General features: G+C 44.6%; 1 protein-coding gene across 1 annotated transcript in view; it reads right to left on the reverse strand.

Moving 5' to 3' along the window:
• WRN (WRN RecQ like helicase) overlaps positions 1–22,545 on the reverse strand; it is a 207,031-nt gene extending 184,486 nt beyond the window's left edge. Inside the window, exons 1-2 of the mRNA XM_058669837.1 lie at positions 22,399–22,545; positions 11,118–11,223 (exon numbers count right to left, since the gene is read on the reverse strand). The gene's annotated coding sequence lies outside the window, so the exon portion shown is untranslated. The remainder of the gene's footprint in view (positions 1–11,117; positions 11,224–22,398) is intronic.
• Positions 22,546–23,522: the final 977 nt, after the last annotated feature.

Raw genomic sequence — 23,522 nt, forward strand, 5'->3', positions numbered from 1 at the left:
ACATCCTCACCTTGCATGATCCAGGATCCCATATGGGCGCCAGTTCTAATCCCAGCAGCCCCACTTCCCATCCAGCTCCCTGCTTGTGGCCTGGGAAGGCAGTCGAGCAAGGCCCAAAGCCTTGGGACCCTGCACCCATGGCAAGATCCGGAGGAAGAGGCTCCAGGATCCTGGCTTCAAACCTGCTCAGCTCTGGTCATTGCAACCACTTGGGGAGTGAAACATTGGACAGAAGATCTTCCTCTCTGTACATCTAACTTTCCAATAAAAATAAACAAATCTTAAAAGAAAGCGGTTCTCTTTGTGTTGTGCCTTATAAACAATGATCCACATTGGAATGAAGGAAAAGAGTGTTTTCTTAACAATGATTTTTAACCCCAGTCATCAGCTTCCAGATCCCAGAATTTTCTTTCTAATCAAACGTGTAAGATAGGGGTGACTGAGAATTCTCACCATATGCTTTTCTTTTTCACTCTCTGCATCTTTTCCCCAGAAGCAAAATCTCAACAGATCTCTAACTTGGAAACAATTCATTTGTAGTATTTTCACCTTGTTCTGAGGGTAATTTTTTTCCTCTACCCTATCACTGATACCTAGCACTTAAACACTTGTAGCATGAAAATAAAAATGTTGAATAATTTATTTGTTTTTAAAGAATGACATGCAAAACATAGACATCTAGTCAAACAGAATTTTCAGAGAGAAAACACTTGGGTACTTGTAAGTAGACAATGCAAGCTTGGAAATCATCATTACTCCACCTGCTTAGAAGAAGTGATGATCTATTAAAGAAAAATGCATGAGTTTCAGCACCAATCCTAAGCACTTGCTGAAATCAGAGATGACTCCACTTTTTTTTTTTAAAGATTTATTTATTTTTATTGGAAAGGAACATAGACAAAGAGAAGGAGATACAGACAGAAAAATTTTCTGTCTTCTGGCTCATTCCTCAAATGGCCGCAATGGCCAGAGCTAAGCTGATCCGAAGCCAGGAACCAGGAGCTTCTTCCAGGTCTCCCACGCGGGTGCAGTGTCCCAAGGCATTAAGCCATCCTCCACTGCTTTCCCAGGTACAAGCAGGGAGCTGGATTGGAAGCGGAGCTGCCGGGCTTAGAACTGGCGCCCATATGGGATCCTGGATCATGCAAGGAGAGGATTTAGCCACTGGGCTACCATGCCGGGCCCTCCATTTTTCAAACTAGGCCAAATTGCTGTTCTTTTAAATAAATTACAAGGAAAAAATATAAAAATATAGCAAGGAGTGAAGCCTGCAACACCATCATCTCACTGAGCATGGGCTTGAGTCCCAGCTGCTTGGCTCCAATTCAGCTCACAACGAATGCTCCTGGAAAAGCAGTGAGGATGCTCCAGCAGCCTGTGTCCCTGCCACCACATGGGAGACTCAGATGGAGTTCCAGGCTCCTGGTTTCAGCCTGGCCAAGTCTAGGCCATTGCAGCCATTTACGAAATTTTAGGGAATGAACTAACAGATGGAAGATCTCTCTTTCTCTGTGTGTGTATATTTCTTCTTCCTTCTTCCTCTCTGTAACTCTGCTCTTAAAGTAAATAAATCTTTTAAAAATGTAAGCTGGTGACTTTGAGACCAGTAAAAGAGATTTATAATATCTTTATTCTCTAATCAAAATAATATTCAACAACATCCAGGTATCAAAATAACTGCTTTAAATTTCTAAGGGTGTCCTTATCTTTTCATATCTTTGATAAGATGTAACTCTGCCTCCAGGTTAGCTAAAAGATACAGCAGTTCTTTTTAAAGTGCTAAGCAATTTTGATTACTGATCTTATCCACTTGGAAGGCAAAGTGCCAGAGATATCCTTCATTTGCTGGTTCAACCCCAGTTGCCACCAACAACTGGGGCTGGACTGGAACAAAGCCAGGAGACTGAAACTGAATCCTCCTACAAGGGTGGCTAGATCATGGCACTTGAGTCATCACTGGCTGCCTTCCAAAACATGCACCAGAAATAAGCTGTATCAGAAGAAGAGCTGAGGCTCAAATTCAGGGGCTCTCGTATGGGATGTGGGCATTCCAGGGGAAACTCAACCACCGAGCCAACGCTTGCTCTGACACACGGTTCTTCTCTGCAGCAGTTTCCCCTTCTGCAAGGAGTAAAGCACCATGGATTTTTTTTTTCAAGATTTTATTATTACTATCATCATTATTATTATTTGGAAAGACAGATTCACAGAGAGAAGGAGATACAGAAAGAAAGTTCTTTCAGGTGCTGGTTCACTCCCCAAATGGCTGCAATGATTGCAGCTGAACTGATCCGAAGCCAGGTACTTCTTCCTGGTCTCCCTCATGGGTGCAGGGTCCCAAAGCCTTGAGCCATCCTCTACTGCTTTCCCAGGCCACAAGCAGGGAGCTGGAGGGGGAAGTGAAGTAGCCAGAACATGAATGGACACCCATATGGGATCCCGGAGCATGCAAGGCGAGGACTTAGCCACTGAGCCATCACAGCAGGCCTGCACCCTGGCTTTAAACAAACAAAAAACCCAGTCTCCTGTTGCAGAAAGATTAGCAATGGGGGGAGCAGCCTCTGATCATAGAACCTGTTAAATAAGGTCACTAGGTAGGATCTCTGTTCCACATGAAAACAATATTCATATTAGTACAGTTTATGTTAATATCAATAAAACTATCATTGATAATTACACAATGATATTTCATAGGGACATCATGAGCTTATATGCCCCACTTGTGAGGAGAATGTAAGGTTTTTTTCCAAAAAAAATAATACAGATGGATATTGGTAAGACAAGTTTGAAGGGCCAGCTCTGTAGTACAGCTACTACAGCTGCAGCTTGCAATGCCAGCATCTCATATGAGTTCCAGTTCAAGTCTCCAGGTGTTCTACTTCCAATCCAGCATCCTGAGAATATGCCTGCGAAAAACAATGGAAGATGGCCCACATGCCTGGGCCTCTGCCACCCACATGGCAAACCCAGATGAAGCTCCTGGCTCCTGGCCTCAGTCTGGCCAAGCCCCAGTCAATGTAGTCATCAGATGAAAGATCTCTCTATGATTCTGCCTTTCAGGCTTAAGAAAATTTATTCTTAGAATCTCATATTTCAATTCTTTTTCTTTAAGATAGAAGGAAGGAAGCCATTAAATCTATGTTAAATATCACTACCATAAAAAAATTTTTTTCCAAGGTCCTCTGGAGAGGAATTCTAATTTATACATAAAGACTTTACACTAAAAAAAAAAAAGATGTCAATTGAATTAGGTCTACATTTTTTTTATTGGAAAGTCAGATATACAGAAAGAAGAGACAGAGAGGAAGATCTTCCATCCATTGGTTCACTCCCCAAACGGCTGCAATGCCTGGTGTTGAGCCATCTGAAGCCAGGAGCCAGGAGCCTCTTCCAGGTCTCCCACGCAGGTGCAGGATCCCAAGGCTTTAGGTCACCCTTCACTGCTTTCCCAGGCCACAAACAGGGAGCTGGATGGAAAGTGGGACTGCTGGGGTTAGAACCGGTGCCCATATGGGATCGTGGTGCATCCAAGGCAAGGACTTTAGCCACTAGGCTACTCTGCTGGGCTCAGGTCTACATTTTAATGGGCACTCCTAGAGGTTTTTGAAAGTTAATCCTTTTGTAAGTGAAGAATCCCCTTTTATATGAACATTACTTTCCTAATTGAACATCCTGACAATTTTTTAGCAGTGTATTGAGGTTTTTTCCTGTAAAACATTTTTCTAATAAATTTATTTTTCATAATCTTCACATAGTTAAGAAGGATTCATGCCCATGAAGAGAGGGGGAGAGGGTCAAGGATTTGGAGAAATGGATGAAACAACCATTTTCAATCTCTTTTTTCTTCCTCTACATGGGAAAAGTAGGGAGAGAAGGGAAGAGGGCCACTCCTAGCAACCTAACCACATCAGTACCTGGGAATGTGGGATGGCCACCCGATGTCATCCAAGATCCCCAATGTAGAGCATGTTCCAAGAGTAGTGCTTAAGTGGTTTGATAGTTACAAGATGCTATTGATTTCATTGATCCAAGGTTGAGGAAATGCTTCCAAGGTCCATTGGCCAACATAGTCCACCTTAGAGTCTCCACTCGCCTAGATACTTGCTATCAGTTTGACTAGGAGAGTTATCCAATTTGTTCTGCCAGCCATCATACTACACATCCTCTGCAGGCCTCAATAAACTGGTTGTCACAACCCACAAGTGCATCTGAGTATTCTGTTCACTGCACAAGCTTTAACAACCAAGGAGAATCAGTTCTAATACATGCCCTTGAGTTAGACCACACATCCTATGATTTCCCCTGCATTTGGAGTTCTAAGCCCAGTGATCCAGTTGGGGATGTCCCCAAAGAAACCTCACCAGAGGTGTCCCCTACCTGACTCCTGTGTGTGCCAGCCAGTGCAGGGTCCAGTTTAGCCCCACCACCCACATCAGCCCACACACACACACTGGTAGTTGCATCTGCCCAGTCAGTTTGGTTTCCAGCACCATCTCATACAGAAACCAACAGATGCTGCAGTCCACCCTAATCCTGCCCACCACACACTTGGCTGTCATGCATATTAGCAGGAACTGCAACCCCATCAAAGCAAACTGCAATAACCCCCATCAGGCCCACCCCCAGGCCCAGTTTCTGCGCATTCCATTGTGCGCAGCAGATTGTTCCAGTATGTCCCACATTCCATTTGGCTCTTGTAGACAATGGGCACTGGAGCTTAGCTTAACCTGACCAACCCCACTATACAGCCCACATTCATGCCAACAGGTACCACTGCCTGTCCAGCCAGGCCCACCCCTAGCCTTGGTCTCATGCTTATCAGTGGGAGTTGCAGCCCATCAGAGAGGTGACCAGTTTCCCCATGGGGCCCATTCCCAGCACTGGATCTTGCATTCTCCAGTGGCTCTCCAGTCTAGGTTGGCAGGATTTGCCCCCAATTCCAGCAATTGCCAGCTGATGCTGTGGTAAAGCCCAATCAGCCTGCACCTACTCTGGATCATGCATGCACCAGTGGATATGGTCGCTTAGCCCAGCCTGGTTCTCCCCCTAACCAAGCTTTCATGCAGGCAAACAGGTTGTAGCCCTGCCAACTTGGTCTGCTCCATGTCCCAGCTCTCACACTCATCAGCAGGAAATGTCCAACAGGGAATTCATCCCGGACCCCCTACCAGGCTTGTCACCCCACATTGCACCTTGCCAGGTCTTATGTGTGCTGTTGGATGCTATGACCGATCTGGCATGGCCCACCTCACCTCAGAATTTGCTGGTGGATACTGCAGCCTGATTCAACACTGACTGCCCCAGTCCCAGCTCATGCTTGTGAGAGCTACCAGCCTGGACAGACCCCAGTCCTGGCCCTAATGTGAACTGGCTGTTGTTGAGGCCCATCCTGGCCTGTTCTGCACCCCGTCCTTGTTCTCACATCCATCAGTAGGTGCTATGAAATGGCCCCAAACCTGACCAACACTTATGTTGGTGGGTACTGTAATCTGTCCTTCACCCACTCTGCTCCTATAAGCACCAGCACATGCTGGAGCCTAGCCCAGTCTGGCACACCTCAGTACCAGTCCATACCCACACGAAGGGATGCTGAAACAATGTCCAGCCCAGTTCAACACCCCCATACCAGGTCTTGAGCTCACTAGTGGGAGCCACAGCTCAGCTGTGGCATCCCCTAACCTCCCTAACCAGGACTGCTTCCAGCCACAGATCTTGCACGTACCAGTGTTTTCTCTGACCCAGCTCAACATAACCCATCACCCAATTTGGCCTTTGCCATCAGATGCGGCAGTCTGGCCTGGAATGGCCTGACCCCAGTCCCAACTCTCACTGGTGAGTGCTGCATACTAGCGCTGTCCAGCCTGCCCCCCCTCCCTGGCTTTCATGCAAACCAGTGTTATGTGACAGGTTAGCCTAACCCAGTATGGGTCGCACCCCATTCTGGCTCCTACACATACCACTGTGCTATGGTTTGGCATGGTACTGCCTGTTTCCACCCACGTACCTGCCGACAAGTGAAGCAGCCCTGCCCTGCCTGACCAACACCCAGCCCTGACTCACTTGCTCACCAGCAGGAACAACAACCCACCAGGGAAGTTTCCCAAGTTCCCCTACCAGGCCCACTCCCAGACCCAGATCTCATGAGTGCCAGCAGATGCTAGGCCCTTACCTGGAACAGTCTGCACCAATGTTGGCTTTTATGTGTGCTGGTGGATGTTGCAGCCTGGCCCACCTCACACCTATTCTTGGGTGCACCTGCAGGTGCTATAGCCTACACCAGCCCTACCTTTTCCCAACCCCAGTGCCCGTGAGTATTGTTAAGTTCCATGGTCATGCCTAGCTCAGCCAGCCAACACTCACAGGCCTTGAGCAAACCAGCTGGCATGACAGTCGCACAGGGGTGAGCCCACAAATCCCCACACAATCTCTCACAGACACTGTTCTCTCACTCACTGGTTAGTATCCTGGCCCAGATTTACATGATCCACACTGTGCCCCAACACTGACTGGCAGCTACAGTGGTTGAGCTCTTCCAGGCAGTCCCCCCAGCCATGGGTTTGTGTGAGCAAATAGATGGTGGTTCATACCAACAAGTCCAGCTTAGACAACCCTTATGAGTGGGCGTATTGGTTTAGTCCTGAAATGTCCTCTGATTTCCCTCCTCTAGATCACTTAGCCTCAGCCCACTTGTTTACCTGTAAGTGCAGTAGCCTGGTTGTTGGAAGTCTCCCAGAAGTCACTCCCGACCTGTCACATTCTCCTTGACTAGTCCTCCCTCCCATATATCTCCAGACCTGCTTCCCTGAGCAGTTCACAGCCCCCCATGCCCACAAGCATGCAGATCCCCAAACCCTGTCCTTCAGTGGTGTGCCATGCCAACTTGGGGCCTGGCCTGCCTGCCCAGGGCCCATGTTCATTCAACACAGATCCCAGACTCAATTCTCCCACCACATATATTTTTTAAAAATGTAAAAAAAGTAAAATGTGCAACTGTGCTGGCACACCAGTATAGTTAACAGAAATTTGGCATTAACAGGCCCAGAATACTCACCAGCCATAGGCTGCTTTTCTCCCAGCAGTGTAACACTTGCCCAGGTACATTGCAATCTAGGCAGTTGCCTACAGCTGGGGATAGATACTGAATTTTCTTTAAAAAGAATCAGTAGATAAACAAATTGTAGTTTCCTACGGAACAGCATAGTATGCCGCGTGGAATATTATTCAGCAGCAAAGAACCAAATTACTACTTGAGAAACCACTTCCCATGGAAGGAATCAGGTGGACCAGAGAGAAAGAAAAAAAAAGTACCTCGTATACTTCCCCTCGATCAAGAAATGGTTGACCACACATAGTTCTCCACTCCTATGGCTCAATATTTGTTTGCCAATGCATTCATGCCCATCTTATCCTGCACCCTAATCTATTTCATGAGCTAGGTACTGTCTCAATTTAAGATCTTTGTAGTTATCAGGGGATCAAAGAATCAGCGAAATTAAATCAAATGAAAAGACTTTTTGTAAAGGATACAACGGGTGGTCAAAAATATATTTATATGGGCATGTGTTGCGAGACAGCAACTTAAAGCCCTTGGAACACTCACATTCTATACTAGCCAGCATCTCCTAAACTTTCCTTTCTCCACATCTTGTACAAATATTGGGGTGCTTCAAAACTTTTTGGAAAATAAAATTAAGTTTCTTTGGGTGCCAAAAGTGTTCAAAATTGCATGTTTGAGGGGTTCTCAAAAAGTTCAAGTAAATCCCAAATTATGAAAAAAACTATGCATGCATTTAAGAATTTTTGCTGAACACTAAACTTCTCTTTGAATTCCATTTTGTATTGACCTTCTGAAGTTCCCACGTAGATAGGCTACTCCCCAAACTCCCTTTGTAGTTAGCTGTGGCCAAGTGGCTAATTCAATTCAACAGACTGTGTGTAGGCACAACATTCCCCTTGAGAAAGCCTAACCTGTTCTCTACACAATCTCCTTGTTTTTTTCCCATTTGGTCATTTAATGAAAGGCATTCCAAAGCCTTGAAGGGTAGACGCAATCACAAGGTGAAAAGACTGAGAGTCCCAGAGTGGCCACACAGATGGGTACTTCTCTAAATAGAAATTTTAAATTGGGCTTGATATGAGCAAGAAGTAAATGACTATTTTGTCAACACACAGGATTTGAAGATTTGTGTGTGGTACAGCATTAAAATCACCCTTGGTATCCAGATGGAATTGGCTCTAGGACCTCCCCGTGGGTACCAAAATCTGGCAGGTGCTCAAGTCCCTTACATAAAATGGCACAATATTTGCATATAAACTACGCATAGCTTCTGTTATTACTCCAAATCACCTGCATTATTTATAATACTAAAGCAATATGAATGATACATGAAGAGGTACTGTACAGAATTGCTTAGGGAAGAATATGAAAAATGTACATGGCAGTTACAGATGTAATGGCTTTTTCATATTTTTGATTCACAAAGGATTGAATCCATCAATGTGGAAGCCATGGATGTGAAGGGCCAACTGCATTCACTCTACCATACTAGGTGGTATACAAGTACAAGTGCAATCAGATACTACTAGAGCCAGCTGAGAGTTACTTCGCTAGAAATAAACTTGTATTATGTTGAGTCACTGCCATGTATCTGTTAAGGTACTAGAGTTTATCCACACTAGCAGCTAGCATGAGTTCCTCTATTTACCCAGGAGTTCTAACAGCTGATTCCTTTTGGCTGTGCCATTTCCCTGCTTCAGGTCCTCCATACCTGTGGCAGCCACACAGACTCACCTGTCCCCAAGTCCACTCTAGCCCTAACTGTACAGAAACTTTCAGTCCAAGAACATGTGACTATCTCACAGTCTGACTCACTGTTACAATTCCGACTTCTTAAGAGTAAACATCTAATTGGCCCATCCAGTATCAGATACCTGAGCTTGTCCTACAAGCCATGTTTGGGGAGGATGGTGAGTCAAATGTTCTTCCCAGGATGTCCTGGGCAGAAGAACATCTCAAAACAATCACTCTGGACAGGAAAGCAATGAATGTCAGACTTCCTACAAGTACCATCTTCACAGATCTTACCCAGGAGTTACACCTGGATTTGTCTTCCTGAAGACTCACTTTAAGATCTGTCTCTGCAAAGAACAAGGTCCCACATGGGACACCTGTACCCTGTGGTAAATGCAAAGGTATTGTGTTAAGGACATTTGGATAAAGTACGTCAGGAACTGATCCCTTCAAAGAAAACTTTCACTCTATTTAGGGAAGTGTGACATCATTCTCTGACATCTACAACACATGAACCCAACCAGGATTCAACCCAACAGCCCCCAACAAATAGTCAACAGGATAGCCATTTTGATCATTATGAATTTCTCCGAACTGCCTTTGGTCACCAGTTCCTTCTGCTGTCTGTGGTAAGAAAAAGAAAGGTAATCTCCCGTTATACTCAGTCTTGGTAAGAATTCTTGTTTGGGATCATTCCCACTTCTGTGGCATCTTCTATTAAAGGAATCCCTGGGGGCTTGAAGCATTGGGACTTTTGAAATATCAATAATCCAGTATCGACAAGGAAATTTGCACACATACACCATAGTTTTTAAACTCCCATATGGCTAACCATCAGAACAGGGCAAGTCTTGAATTTCTTTAGGAAATTGGGCAAGTCTTGACCACATCAGACAGTTCTAAGAAACTGCTCAGATATACCTAAGTGGTGCTTGCAGCTGCCCCTGGGAATGAGTGCAGGACTGAGGCAAGGGAAAGAAAAAAGAGAAAACCACAGGAGAGAAAGTCGGTCAGGGAATAGGAGGAGAGGGACAACAGAAGAAAAAAGGCCTGTTTGAAGGCTAGAAAGTGGGGGGGGTCACCCCAGTCATTCTTTTAGCATTCTAAATGAAGACTACCACTGCTCTACTTACAGAAAATCTGAGCTAGTCTCTATCAGCTCTAACTACTGCTCCCCAACCTTCCACCAGACACAGCTAGGATTCCTCCCACCCCCACAGCCACACACACACACACCTAGAGGCTATCTTAATGCATTCTATCCCACGCATTTCCCATGCACGTTTCATTTCAGTGCCTTCTACTCTTCATTGCCCTGAGCTTTTAAGACTTTCAAAATTATTTTTTAAAGACTCTAAAAGATGGGAATATTTCAAATCACAGGATCAAGGGCTTGGAGCAATTTGACTAGTCAGTGGGAATCCTGCAGGGTTTAGCCACCCATTTGTGTCTCTGATTTTGAATTGCAATCGAGCTTTGTTACTTAATGAGGTTTTCATTGTACTGGGCCCTTCTACAACACTAAACATTAAACTAAGAGGTATTCAGGGTACAACAAGATTGTGTCCATTCAATATGTATCTGGAAGAAATAGCTCCTGTGTGTCCTGTAGATGGATTATTTCCTTGCCCCTACAAGTATTGCTTTTGTAAGTTAATTTCATGTAATGGTTTTGATCCAGCATTACTGTAATTGACCAGACCTCTTAGGAAGCAGAGTATAAAGAAGAAAATTCAACTAAACTATTGCTTTCTTTAAAAAGGCTGAGCCAAATGGGTAGTGATGATAGTGGTACAACATTGTGTAAAGACTTAATATCACTAACTTATATGCTTAAGCATAGTTAAAATAATACATTTTATGTTACATACATTTTATCACAATGAAAAAGTCACAATTATGTAGGAAAAAAACAAATACAGAAAGGGAAAGAAGGCTCTGATCAATAAAGATTATGTTAGAACTCTGGTTCTCAGGCATAAGAAAGGCAGCACACGTTTGTTTATTTAAAAAAAAACCAACATAATGGTTGAAATGATAAAGTTCAGGAATAAATTGTATCATAGATTTGAACATTCAAGGCTAGCCTTAAATATTCAATGTCATCAAGACTTCCTCTGCCAATGTTTTCCTGTGCATTAATTTCATGTTTATGCAACCTCTCCTCCAGTTGACAGTGAACATGGCAAAGCATAGCCCAAGTTTAGCTCCTATCCCCTGGGCAGCCACATCAGGAAAGGAATGAAGCTGCCCCAGTGGTCCCAATACAAGTCCTGGAACTGATTTCATTGGCCCGTCCCCATGTTTAGAAGTGTAAGCCTCTGACTTGCAGGAAGGTATGTGCTGTCCCTGCTGGAGCAATTGCACTCAGTCCCTTCTGACTGTCACGAGCTGGAAGTGTGGGACGCAAGGAGACACTGGGACATCTCTTCCTAAAAAGGAGAACCAAAGGAAGCCTTGAGATACCATGGACAGAAATAGAACATTTTAAATTTATCTGATCATAGCCCATTAGACCCTTGGTAGTTGCTGAGGGTTTTTATTTTTATTGATTTATTTTTCCAAGAGGCAGAGAGGCAGCCAGAGATGTCTTATCAGATGCCTTACTCCTCAAAGACTCATAAAACTGAGGTTGGGTCAGGCAGAAGTCAGGATCAGGAATTCAATCCAGGTCTCCCAGGAGGTGGCCAGGACTCAACTACTCCGATCATCACTTGCTAGTGTTCTATTTTGGATTTTGGTTTTTGTTTTATGTTTTTTTTAAGCTATGTATCCTTTTCCAGCTATCCTTCTCTCTCCTTTTCTTTTGAACCAAGATTATTGAAAGACTTGTGTGCCCTTGTAATTTCCATGTAAAATTATTATGAAGTGAGAAAACAGCTACATCTTCATTGTCTTTCTCCTTTGCCCCACCCACATTATCTAACATAAAGAACACCCATTGCGTGAGGATTATAGACCAAAACTGTCTTTGCCATCCTCTCACATGTTTCTATGCAGCAAGGAGGAATTCTACTTTCACTGCTTAGGACCATCTAATTATACTTTCTGTGTCTTGATACCTTCTGTTCACCTTCTCAACTTTTGGAGTTGCCAAATGCAGCAGAGGTAATGCAAGATGGCTAACATGTGCCAGCATGTGTGTGTGCGTGTGTGCGCACACACACACACATATATACATTCACTTACTGCTTTCTGTCTGGCCCTGAGCAGCTAACATGTGCCAGGCTCAACACACACAGATGCACACACACTCTCTTTCTTTCTCTCTCTCTCTCTCTCTCTCTCTCTTTCTCTGTGCCTGAACAGGAAGTACACAGATATACCTGAGAGCTACACAGAGGCAGCGAGACACCAGCCAGATAGCACACAGGTGATTTCAATCCTTCCCTCTCCCCCATTACCTCATTTCTAGTCTTCACAACAGTATCTGAAGAATAACTTATGTGAGTTAAGAACCAAGCAGAAAATAGTCCTGTGAGGAGGCTGCTTGGCACAATGACTAAGGTATGGCTTGGGATGCCTGTACCCCATGTGAGAGTGCCTGGGTTTGAGCACTGACTCCATTCCCAGTTCAACTTCCTGGGAAGCAGTAAGTCTTTGCTCAAATACCTCAGTCCCGGCAACCTATTTGAGACACCTGGGCAGAGTTCCCAGCTCCTGAACTTGACCTGGCCCTGCCCCAGATCTTGGTGGGCATTTGGGGAGAGCACCAGTATATGAAAGAGCTCTTTCTCTATATTTCTGTCTCTGTATCTACCTTTCAAAAAAAAATCAAATAGCCACATGTATAGATAACATCACCTTTGTCTCCATTTTATACTTATCATATATTATTTCATAAAACCAACCAATGGCCAGGAATGAGAAGGCTAACCCCTGCAAGTCAGATTTAAAATAATCAGTGGGGTCCCAGTGTGATAGCCTGGTGGCTAGAATCCTCGCCTTGCATGCACGGGGATTCCATATGGGCAGCGGTTCATGTCTTGGTTACTCCTCTTCCCATTCAGCTCCCTGTTGTGGTCTGGGAAAGTAGTTGCGGGTGATCCAAAGTCTTGGGACCCTGCACCTGTATGAGAGACCCAGAAGAAATTCCTGACTCCTGGCTCCTGGCTTCACATCAGCTCAGCTCTGACTGTTGTAGGCACTTGGGGAGTGAACCAGCAGATAAAGGATCTTCCTCTCTGTCTCTTCTCTCTGTATCTCTGACTTTCAAATGAATGAATGAATTTGTTAAAATCCTCTCAAAGTTAACTACCAGGAGTTCAAAAATCCAGAATGAATTGCTAATAGTCTATTAAACAAGCAACCTTTTCTTATCATGACTCTGCTCTTATAGCTCTTTTCACAGAACCTATAGCTCCTGTACAATAAAGTTACCAAGGAGAGATGTGGCTTTAAATTTTCCATGAGACAAACTGTAATGCAGTAGTCAGGGCATAGCAAACCTGAACAATAATCGATCGTGTTGGTTATAAAGTCAAAGTAAGGTACTCATTTATTAAAATGTCCCAAAGAATCTGAACACAAAATTGTGTTGAGCTAGTTATTTATAATTCATTTCCCAGGGACTTGGATTAATACCAAGACCCAACCTGTCCTTCACCAATTCACCTCTGTTTTCCGTGGTTCCATTTTTCTTCCTGTGAAATGGAGATGATCATGCTAGCCGGCTCCTTCACAGGGACATTGCGAAGAGTGATGCATTAATGCTGGGAAAATCCACTTCCGTCCTAGACAGATACTGCTCTATAAATGCAAATTACGACAAGACTGCTGGGCTTACATGTAAAAACACAGTGACTTTTAGACCTGAAATTCCTTAACAATGTTGAGAAGTAATTCCAATGGGACCACAGCTGCTTAAGTTCCTGTCCCAGTGAAAAAACTATCACGAATGAATGTCACCCAAGACTAAGAGCTGCTCCTGTTGCCTCCCCCACCCCAGCTTTTCCCTGGCTCACAAACACCTCTCATCCAAACATTTGATCCTTTGCTGCTTGCTCCTGGCATCCCTCCATTATCTGTAAGTCTCACTCCTGCACCCCCACCTTCTGAGGATGCAGCCACAAGACGCTGTCTTTGAAGCAGAGAGAGCTCACCAGACACCTAATCTGCCACTGAGTCTAGCTGTCACTTTGTCCTTAGACTTCCAAGCCTTAAGAATTGTAACAAATACGAAGCCTATGCAGTAGCATGGCACGCTGATTTTGTGCCTGCAGTGCCAGCATCCCATATGGCCACTGGTAAATGTCCTGGTTGCTCCACTTATGGTCCAGCTCCCTACATATGTTCTTGGAGAGTAGTGGAGGATATTTCAAGTCTCTAGGCCACTGCATCTGTGTGGGAGACCTGGAAGAAGCTGCTGGGTCCTGGCTTCAAATCAGCTCAGCTCCAGTTGTTATGGCCATTAGAGAAGTAAGCCATTGCTTGGAAAATCTGTCTCTCCTTCTCTCTGTAAAAATCTGCATTTCAAATAAAAATAATTTTTTTTAAAAAACATTTGTAAGAAATAAATTTCTGGGGACTGGTGCAATGGCTCAATGGCTAAGTCATCAGCTTATGTGCACCAGGATCCCATATGGGCATGGGTGTGTGTCTTGGCTGCTCTACTTCCCATGCACCTACCTGCCTGTGGCCTGGGAAAACGGTAGAGGATTGCCCTAATCCTTGGAATCCTAAACTCAGTAGGAGACCCAGAGAAAGCTCCTGGCTTCAGATTAGCTCAGCTCTGGCCATTGCAGCTACTTTGGAAGTGAACTAGTGGAGGGAAGATCTTCCTGTTTCTCCTTTTCTCTGTAAATCTGTCTTTCCAATAAAATTAAATAAATGTTTTTAAAAAGAGATTTGTGGTACCTATGAAATACCCATCTGTGATATCTTTATCATTTATTTATACAGAGGAAGACAGATGGACAGAGAGTTCCCACCTGCTGGTTCACTCCTTAAATGCCAACACTGGTTAGGGCTGAGCCAGGGAAAAGCTTACAGCCAAGAACTCCGCTCCAGACCTCCCAAGTGGGTGATGGGAAGTCGATCACTTGAGCTGTCCCTGCTGCCTTTCACAGCCTACATTAGCAGGAACCTGGAGTCAGGAGCCTGAGCTGAGTATCAAACACAGGTACTGCCTTAAACCACCACGCCAAACACTGGCCTCCAGTCTGAGGTATTTTGATACAGCAGTCTGAATGAACTTAAATCTCTTAAGTTCATTCTCTCTTTTAAATCACTCTGTTTGAAGCCTCCTTTTGGGCACTGGCCAGAGAGGAGGTAAGTAAGGTCCTGTTCTTATTTTGGTCAAATTCTCATTAAGGAAAACTTGAGTGACTTACATGATTGCATCCACACCCTTAGTTTTCAGCCCATCTCATTCCCAAATGCAATGTGAGATTCATTCTCTCTCTCTCTCTCTCTCTCTCTCTCTCTCTCTCTCTCATATTCCACACAAAGAAAAGAGAAACTCTCTTTCCCCATCCACCTTCATAGGGAAGATCAGTGGGAAAAAAAAGCATTAGAATTACAATTCAGACAACCTGGTCTTAGTCCCTTTGTGACCTACTACACATTCTCTTCCAAACTTTTCATCTACAAATCTGAACATGGCACAAAACTCAGAAAAAAGCAACAACATGTAAAAGCAAGCCACGGTCAGAGATACTATAGGAAAGCACTTTAACAAATGAATTTGGGAGATGCGGAGAAACACAATTGTGCCCATTACACTCATCATTAAGTACAGCGTCAGCTAGAGTTTTCCGGTAGATGGTCTTTCTCAAGCTGAGGAAGCTGCGCTGCATTCTTAGTTTTCTGAGAGCCTTTATAGATGCATTGTTAAAAGTAACAGCAAGGGCCTCATCTAGCGATCCTTTGAAATCATAAATCTCCTCTCATCACTCCCTTGTGGAGAATGGTTCTATGTTTCTCATTTCTGCTATTGGAAAAGCAGGCATTCTAATTACATGCCTCCAGGCCCTTCCTCTCCTGAGCTTTCTGGAAGATTCATCTTGGGTCAAGTTTATTCCCTTTTCCTCTACATCCTGAGCATCCTGGCCTGCTTCTCTTTCACCTGAAAGTAGACATAAAGCAGGGATAAACTCCCTCCCTGCCAACTATGGGGCATTTATGGTGTTGTTACATATCTGCATATTGAATGCCTTCCCTCTTCACTGTGCTTGCTATATGCAACATGAGACAGGGATTATGTCAGCTTTGCTCATCATTATAAACTGGTCCATGTGATACATGAACTTGCAAACTTAGGTTATCCATGATTCATCAACTTTCTCAACTTCTCTACCCAAATGCATAGACCATTTATGCTTTATGGTCTATGATACAAATGAAAGGCACCAACATTGTGACCTGGTATGTGTGTTCTTCTGTCTGCCATGTCAAGAATGTTGTCCTCTTAAGTTCTCTCATGTCTCTGTTTTATCTCAGTGGTCTTTCACCCTTATTCACTGTAGTTCAGCCACTTTGGTATGTTAATACATAAACCTTATACTTAATCCCATAAGAACAAGTCTTTATATATTCTTAAAGTTCAAATAACACTGCAAGTTTTCAACACATAAAACAGCACTTCCCAACTCAGGCTATAGCTGGATTTTACTTGTCTAATGGTTTCTACGTTAAAAATAGTTTTCCTTAAGATTTAGAGATATTTCTTCTCTGCTTTAGGCTCCAAGACCATTGCTTTTAAGTATGACACATTTTTCATTCTTGATCCTTTCTGAAAATGTAGGATTTCTCTGTACTCTAGAGAAGGGCATTCTGGGAAGAGAACACAGCAGCAACTAAGCATTTGAATCCCTCCAGAAACCCACATGAAGACAGAGTAACTAAAAAGCAAAGTTAGGCAACAAGATAGCCTTACAGGGGCAGGGGTTATGGCCCAGCTTACAATACTGTTATCCCAAGTGAGCACTGGTTCCAGTTGTGGCTGCTCCACTTCAGATCCAGCCCTCTGCTAATACACCTGGGAAAACAGTGGAGGATGACCCAAGCGCTTGCACGTGTGCCTGGGAATCAAGCTTAGTCAAGCCATCACATATCTTAAGAAACATGCAGAAGAGGAGGCATAGCAGTCGTGAAGTGCTCCATTGTGCATTCTCCAATCTCCTAGGGCCAACAGTTCCAGATGCCATGACAGAAGTGTTTTCCCCAAGGACTAGGGGAAGAATGAGAGAATGAAGGAAGCTAAGTTCTTGAACACCAGCAAGGCAAAGGAAATTAAATGATCATAATGTTTGGTATGGTCAGATTGGCTCAAAGATGGGCCACTTACTTGGAAAGACACATAACTTGGCTGGGCTGCACAACACACCCATGAGAGGGAGTGGTCCTGAAAGACAATGGCGAGGGAAAAATCTTCCTCAGTGATTCAGCTTAAGGCAGCACATTGGACCATCCACTTTGTGCGGAGAGAGAACTGATCTGGCATAAACTCATTGGGAGCTCTTGGGCAGAGAGCTACCAAGCTTGGAGTAGAACAGTGGAAGAATGCTCTGCTCCAGTTTGGAGAAATAGTGTAACACTGACAATTGTCAGAACTGCCACTGTGCACAAAAAAGCAGACTGACATGTAGGCATTTTGTTCTTTTTAATACGTGTTTATTGCAATTATTTGAGAGACAGAAAAATCTGCATTCCCTCAAAACTACAATAGTCAGGGAAGATGCAGGCCAAAGCCAGAAAGCAGGAACTCAATCTTGATCTCCCATGTGTGTGGCACAGACGCAAGTTCTTGAGGTATCACCTACTCTCTTGCAGGGTGTGTACCGGCAGGAAGTTGAAATCGGAACAGAGCAAGAATTCCAATCTAGGCACTTGGATATGGGACACAGGCTTCCCAACTGGTATCTTAACCATCATACCAAGCACCTGTCCCAGAATTTTTAATACTGTCAGTTCTCTATAGACAGGATATGCTCTTCTTGCCTACACAGGGACAGACACGTCCACCACCATCTCCTAGCTCAGTGCTGCTTATGGCAAGTCAGTATGAATAGTTCTGTTGGTTGATCAGAGATGTGGAAACCAAAGACTAGGTGGAGCACAACAGCTTGGGATCCTATAGGAGTGGATTCCAAGTATGTGTATCCCAACAGAGTGCATTCACTGCAAAAGAGACACTGAAGCACTGGCCCAGACTGTCTCTGGCTACCTACACCTTAACAGAAATGACTAAGATGGTCTCAACAGCAAGAATCCCTCTCATCACCACAGACTGAGCTATTGTTCCTGCTGAATGGCTTCTCTAGCTGCTGCAGGGACCAACACTGAGCTCTTCATTTGTTAATTTCTCTCAAGGAAATCAACCATCTGAAGGGTAGGAATTGGATCACATAATCCCAGGATGCAATAGGGCAGTGCAGCATTCTTAGCCCCAGCTTTAACTCTGAGTATACAATTGCAGCAAAGATGGCTGGATATGAGTCTGGTGGACCAGAGGTTTGGACCTTCTGAGTCACCTATTCAGGTAGACCATTTAGACCAACACAAATCCTCACTGATGGTGAAAGAAATTAATGAATAGTATAGAAGGAGAGTGTCAGTGAGCATCAGTTATACCCTCTAGACTAGCAATGGGCATGCTAACTGACTTTATCAATGTTCCTTGAGCAAGTTTTCCCAGCAGAAACACGGCCAAGTACCATCTTTAAGGAGCTGTGACCAAATGAAGTGACATAAAACTGAGACTTGGGGGTTCTGAGTGTTAAAAGAAGTGACCAGTAGTGACTACTGCTTATGATTTACCCAGATTCCATACAACGCCTTCATTCTTCCTGAATGCTTTTCCTTCATCTTACATACCCTTATTAATGTTTTTTTTTTATTTGAAAGACACATAGAGAGGAATGCCTGCAGCATTCCAAGGCCAAGCCAAGATCGAAACTGCAGGCCAGGACTTCAATCCAGATCTTCCACAGTGGTTGCCAGGAATATAACCTCTTTTGCTATCTCTACTGCCTCTGCCTCAGAGGATCTGGAGTCAGGAACAGAAGCTGGGAATCAAACCTGGGTACCCAGTGTGAACCACCAAATGCCCAACCTGTCTTTTGTTCTGAATGGCCTGAACCTGCTACTTTCTTCATACACTGCTTAAGAACTGTGGGAGTCTCCGCTGCTGCTTATGGGGAGCCTAACCTGCCTGCAAGTTTATGTCCCTTGGAGAAATCTGGCTGGGGACTGAGTATAAGATCAAATCCATGTTTTAAGGCCTCAGGTTTCCACAACTGTGAGATGTAATTTAGGCTTCACAGCTCCCCATGGGAACTACACTGACAGTTACAGTAGCCCTGCAAAGACAGAGACACAATTCCAAAATGGCATCCCATAATCTACCCTCTCACATAATTGCATCTATTGGAGTGTGTTTAGGACATGCAACCAGGCCAGAGCATTACCCCTGTTATTCATGTAGCATTGTGTGGCCAAAGGAATGAATGTAACAGATCTCATATCCTTAATCTTGACTTTGAATTTGTTTTTTTAAAAAAGGACTATTTGGGATGGGCCTGATTCAGTTAGGTGAGACATGACAGGCAGGCATTTGTGTCTGGGTTCAAGTCTTGGCTCCATTCTGCATTCCAAGATTCTCAAAATTCAGAGCAGCTGATGAGCGAAATGCGTGGTTCTTTGGAACCCATATGGGAACCTGCACTGAATTTTAAGCTCCTGCCTTCAGCCTGGCCCAGCACCAGCGGCTGTGGCCATTGGAGGAGGCAAGCAACAGATGGGAAATCTCCTTCTGTCTCTCTCAATCTCTCTGGCCTTTCAAATAAAAAATTACATAAATAAATATTTTTTTTAAAAAAAAGAGGGCTTGGGCCCAGCATGGTAGCCTACGGGTTAAAGTCCTTGTCTTGTACGCACCAGGATCCCATATGGGCATCGGTTCTAATTCTGGCAGCCCTGCTTCCCATCAGCTCCATGCTTATGGCCTAGGAAAGTAGTCGAGGACCACCCAAAGCCTTGGGACCCTGCACCCATGTTGAAGACCCGGAAGAGGCTCCTGGCTCCTGGCTTTGGATTGGCTCAGCTCTTGCCGTCATAGTCACTTAGAGAATGAATCAATAGACGGAAGATCTTCCTCTCTGACTCTCCTCCTTCCTGTATATCTGACTATCCAATAAAAATTTAAAAATCTTAAAAAACAAATAAACAAGTGGGTTTAAGCCTTTCCTGAGGAGAAGATGCTCTCTGCCTACCCTGAAGCAAGCCTCCACGAGTCCTTAGCAGATGCAAGAGGCAGCTTCTGCCAACAGCCACAGGAGCTTTAGAAGAGGACTTTAAGTCTTTGATGAGTCTGTGGCACCTGAGCACACCCTAATTGCAGCCTTTACAACCCTGAGCTGACAAGGACTCAGTTGCAGATACCTGGACATCAGACTTAAATCAGAAACCACATCACTGTACTGTCAGCACACAGCACTCAGAAATGAACATGTTTATCTGTATGCTGACAGATGCTCTACTCCTATTTTCTTGCACTGTGTCCCCTCCACCTGTTCTCTGGTCTCGCAGGAAGTGTTGCTTTCATACAGTTGGTGCACATGAGTCCTTGATCATCTTCTGGGAGCTCAAATCTATGACTGTCACCTCCCTTCTCAAGTCCATAGTCAGGCACTGCTCAAAAATAGCCTCATCTCTCCTTTTCCTTTCCCTGTTCCTTTAATAAGTTGTGTCCTCAAATGCCCTCTCTTTGAAAAGCACAGCCTGAGAGAGGCACAGTAAGCTCAGGGCATTTCCCTGCCTCATTTCAAATCTGCACAAAAGGACATGGCATGCCCCCTCTCGGTGCTAAGACTGCACTGAAAACAGGCCCAGCTCATCTGTCCAATGGGACACAGAGCCCCATTAGAAGATAATGAACGTGGCGCAGGAAGGAATAGCAGAATGGCGTCTATCAAGTGCTAGATTTGTACGCTGTTTTGTATCTAAAATAGGTAATCTAGCTAGTGACCCTGACTGCAAAAATCAGAATCTAAGGAACCAAGGAAAGTGGAAGGAAGGAATCACTACAAGTGGCATAGCCCAGGAAAGAGGAAGTCATCTAAGTGAATCATATTTGTAGGACAGGCCAATGCCCAAAGTTGTTTTCACCCTCTCCTATAACATCCTTCTGGGTTAGTCTAATTCATTAAACAGAGCCAGGGGCAGGTGTTTGGCACAACAGTTAAGCTGTCTCTTTGGGGCACCCACATCGCCTATTAAAATGCAATGCCTGATTGAATCTTGCTTCTACTCCTTTTTTTTTTTAAGTATTTACTTATTTGAAAGACACAATTACTAAAAGGGAAGGAGAGAGACAGAGAGCAAATCTCCCATCTGCCACAACAGTTAGGGCTGGGCCAGGCCAAAGCCAGGAGCTTCTTCCAGATCTCCCATGTGGGTAGCAGGGACTCACTTTGGGGCCATCCTCCAGTGCTTTTCCAGGGATGTTACCAAGGCGCCAAATTGGAAGTGGAACAGCCAGGACCTAAACTTGCACCCATATCAATGATACCAAGTCCACAGGACACAGATTAACACACTGAACCAGAGCTCCAGCCTCCTCGTTCGACCTGTAGCTCTAGCTTCCTGCTAATGTATTCTTTGGGAGATAGCAGGTGTTGGCTCAAGGTCTCGGTCCCTGCCATCCATAATGGGAGACCTCAATTTAGTTCTTAGCTCTCTACTTTAGTCTGACTACACCTTGGCTGTTATAGGCATTTGGTATGTGAACTAGCAAATGGAAGATCTCTCTCCAAGAAAATAAAAATAAAAATAGTTTAAAAGTAAAATAAAATAAAATGAGCCGGAACAGAGTAAAAAGTAAGAACCCAGTTGATGTAGCTCTTTCTGGCTTTCTAGCCCAATTTCACATTCAATATAGGAATAATATCTCATAGATCTTCACAGAGCCCTAATATCTCATCCCGAGGAAGGATTCATTTTTGGACAGCTCTATTGGTCAAAACCTTCTTTTCAATGGAGAGCCAGGTCTGCCTCCATGATCATGCCTTTCAGTCCTTGTTCCAGGCTCTGCAACAGCAGTAGACAAGTCTGCCCTTCCTCCACGGTCTGCTGCCATTCACTGCTCATGGGTGTCCTAACCCTTTGCAGATTCAGCTCTTCCCACTTCTTAAACGCATTAAAACTCAGTCTGGCAAGAAACAAGGTGCTTTAGCCGCCTGTGTACGGACTATGGAGATAACTGAATACTAACAGTGAAGCAAGCTCAAGATGTCTGTGTGAGACCAGAGGAGCAGCCTGTCTGCGTTCTTCATCAGCAAACCAACACACACCGCTCACCTGCTCAAGCCAGTCTGTCTCACTGGTTGACAAGGGCTACCTGCTCCATGCAGATTCCTTAAAACTTGGCTCCAAATCCTACTGTGGGAGAAAATGATGTAGATTCCTTCTCTGAGTTCATTCTACCCTCTTTCCTGTACCTGTCGGATTCCTGCAATGGCTTTTCTTGGATAGTGCTCCCTGATTTAGGATTCTGGAAACCCACCTGATACAGAGAATCATCTCTCCAGAAACCCTGCACACAAGCTGTGCCTGTGGCTGTCACAATCAAGTTACCCGCCCCCTTCCCCTTGCCAAGTTCTGCTGACCTAGATTCACCTAGCATTTGCCGCGTCCCCAAGGACTTGATTTGTCTGCACACCTTTTCCTCAGGGGTAGTTGGTGTGCCTGTTGGTTTCTCTAAGCACTATCATTCTCTGGCGTCTGTGAATTAGAATGTCCCAGCATGCCATGCAGCCATGATCATTGTAAATTATGACATAAGAGTAAAAGAATTTTGGAACCTATAGATTATGACAGATGACTGAAAGAATGTTGGAACTTAAAGGGATCTCCTTTTTTCCAATTTTGGTTTTTATACACAAGAGACAAAGATACAGAGAGAAGTTAAAAGCTTCAATATGCTGGTTCACTCTTCAAATACCAGCAACAAACAAGAGTGGGTGTTATTGACCTCGTGTGTCCAGCAATGGTGGGGGCAACCTTGAATCGAGCCCACCCAGGATCCTCGTGACCCCATGTGCCTGGCACAGATCGGGTGGCATGGGAGCTAATAGCACTGGGTGAAGCCTTCGAGCCTCCCAGTGGCACACTCTGGGAATTTGGGGGTGTGGGTTTATAGAACTGGGGTATGGCACAAGTGAGGGTGAGTGGGGACTTCAGAGTTCATATCTGGGTGAAGAATGACAACTGAGGGACCTCCACAGACAAAGCCATTGTACTTGTAGGTAAATGAGGGTACTGAGACCAAGTGGTTCAGAGGGGGGAACAGGACAATCTTTAAGGGTCAGACCAAAGCAGCAGCACACGTGGGAGACCTGAGCTGGGGTAGCTAGCAGCAAACATCACTGAATACCACTCACTGGTGTACATTAAAACTAGGGCTTGGGGTATACCTGGCAGGGCTAGACTACAGTACTTATCAGTGAGAGTCAGAACATTGGGGTGGGTAATATTAGGCTGGGCCGTTACAATAACCAACATGTGACAGAACCGGGTTTGGCGGCAGAATATGTTGGGGTGGTATGTGAGCTCATTGCTGTGAAACTGCAATTTCTACTGGTACACACAAGATTTGTGGCTGGGAACAGGTCTGGATGAGAAGGTAAGGGGATGCCCCGGCTGTGTTGTGGTTCCCACCAGTGTGAGCATGAGAGCCGGAATGGGGGCAGCGAGCTGGAATGGACATGGCTGCAGTCTCCTTTGGCATGGA

This window comes from Ochotona princeps, chromosome 11 (assembly GCF_030435755.1).
Source record: "Ochotona princeps isolate mOchPri1 chromosome 11, mOchPri1.hap1, whole genome shotgun sequence".
Classification (NCBI taxonomy): Eukaryota; Metazoa; Chordata; class Mammalia; order Lagomorpha; family Ochotonidae; genus Ochotona; species Ochotona princeps.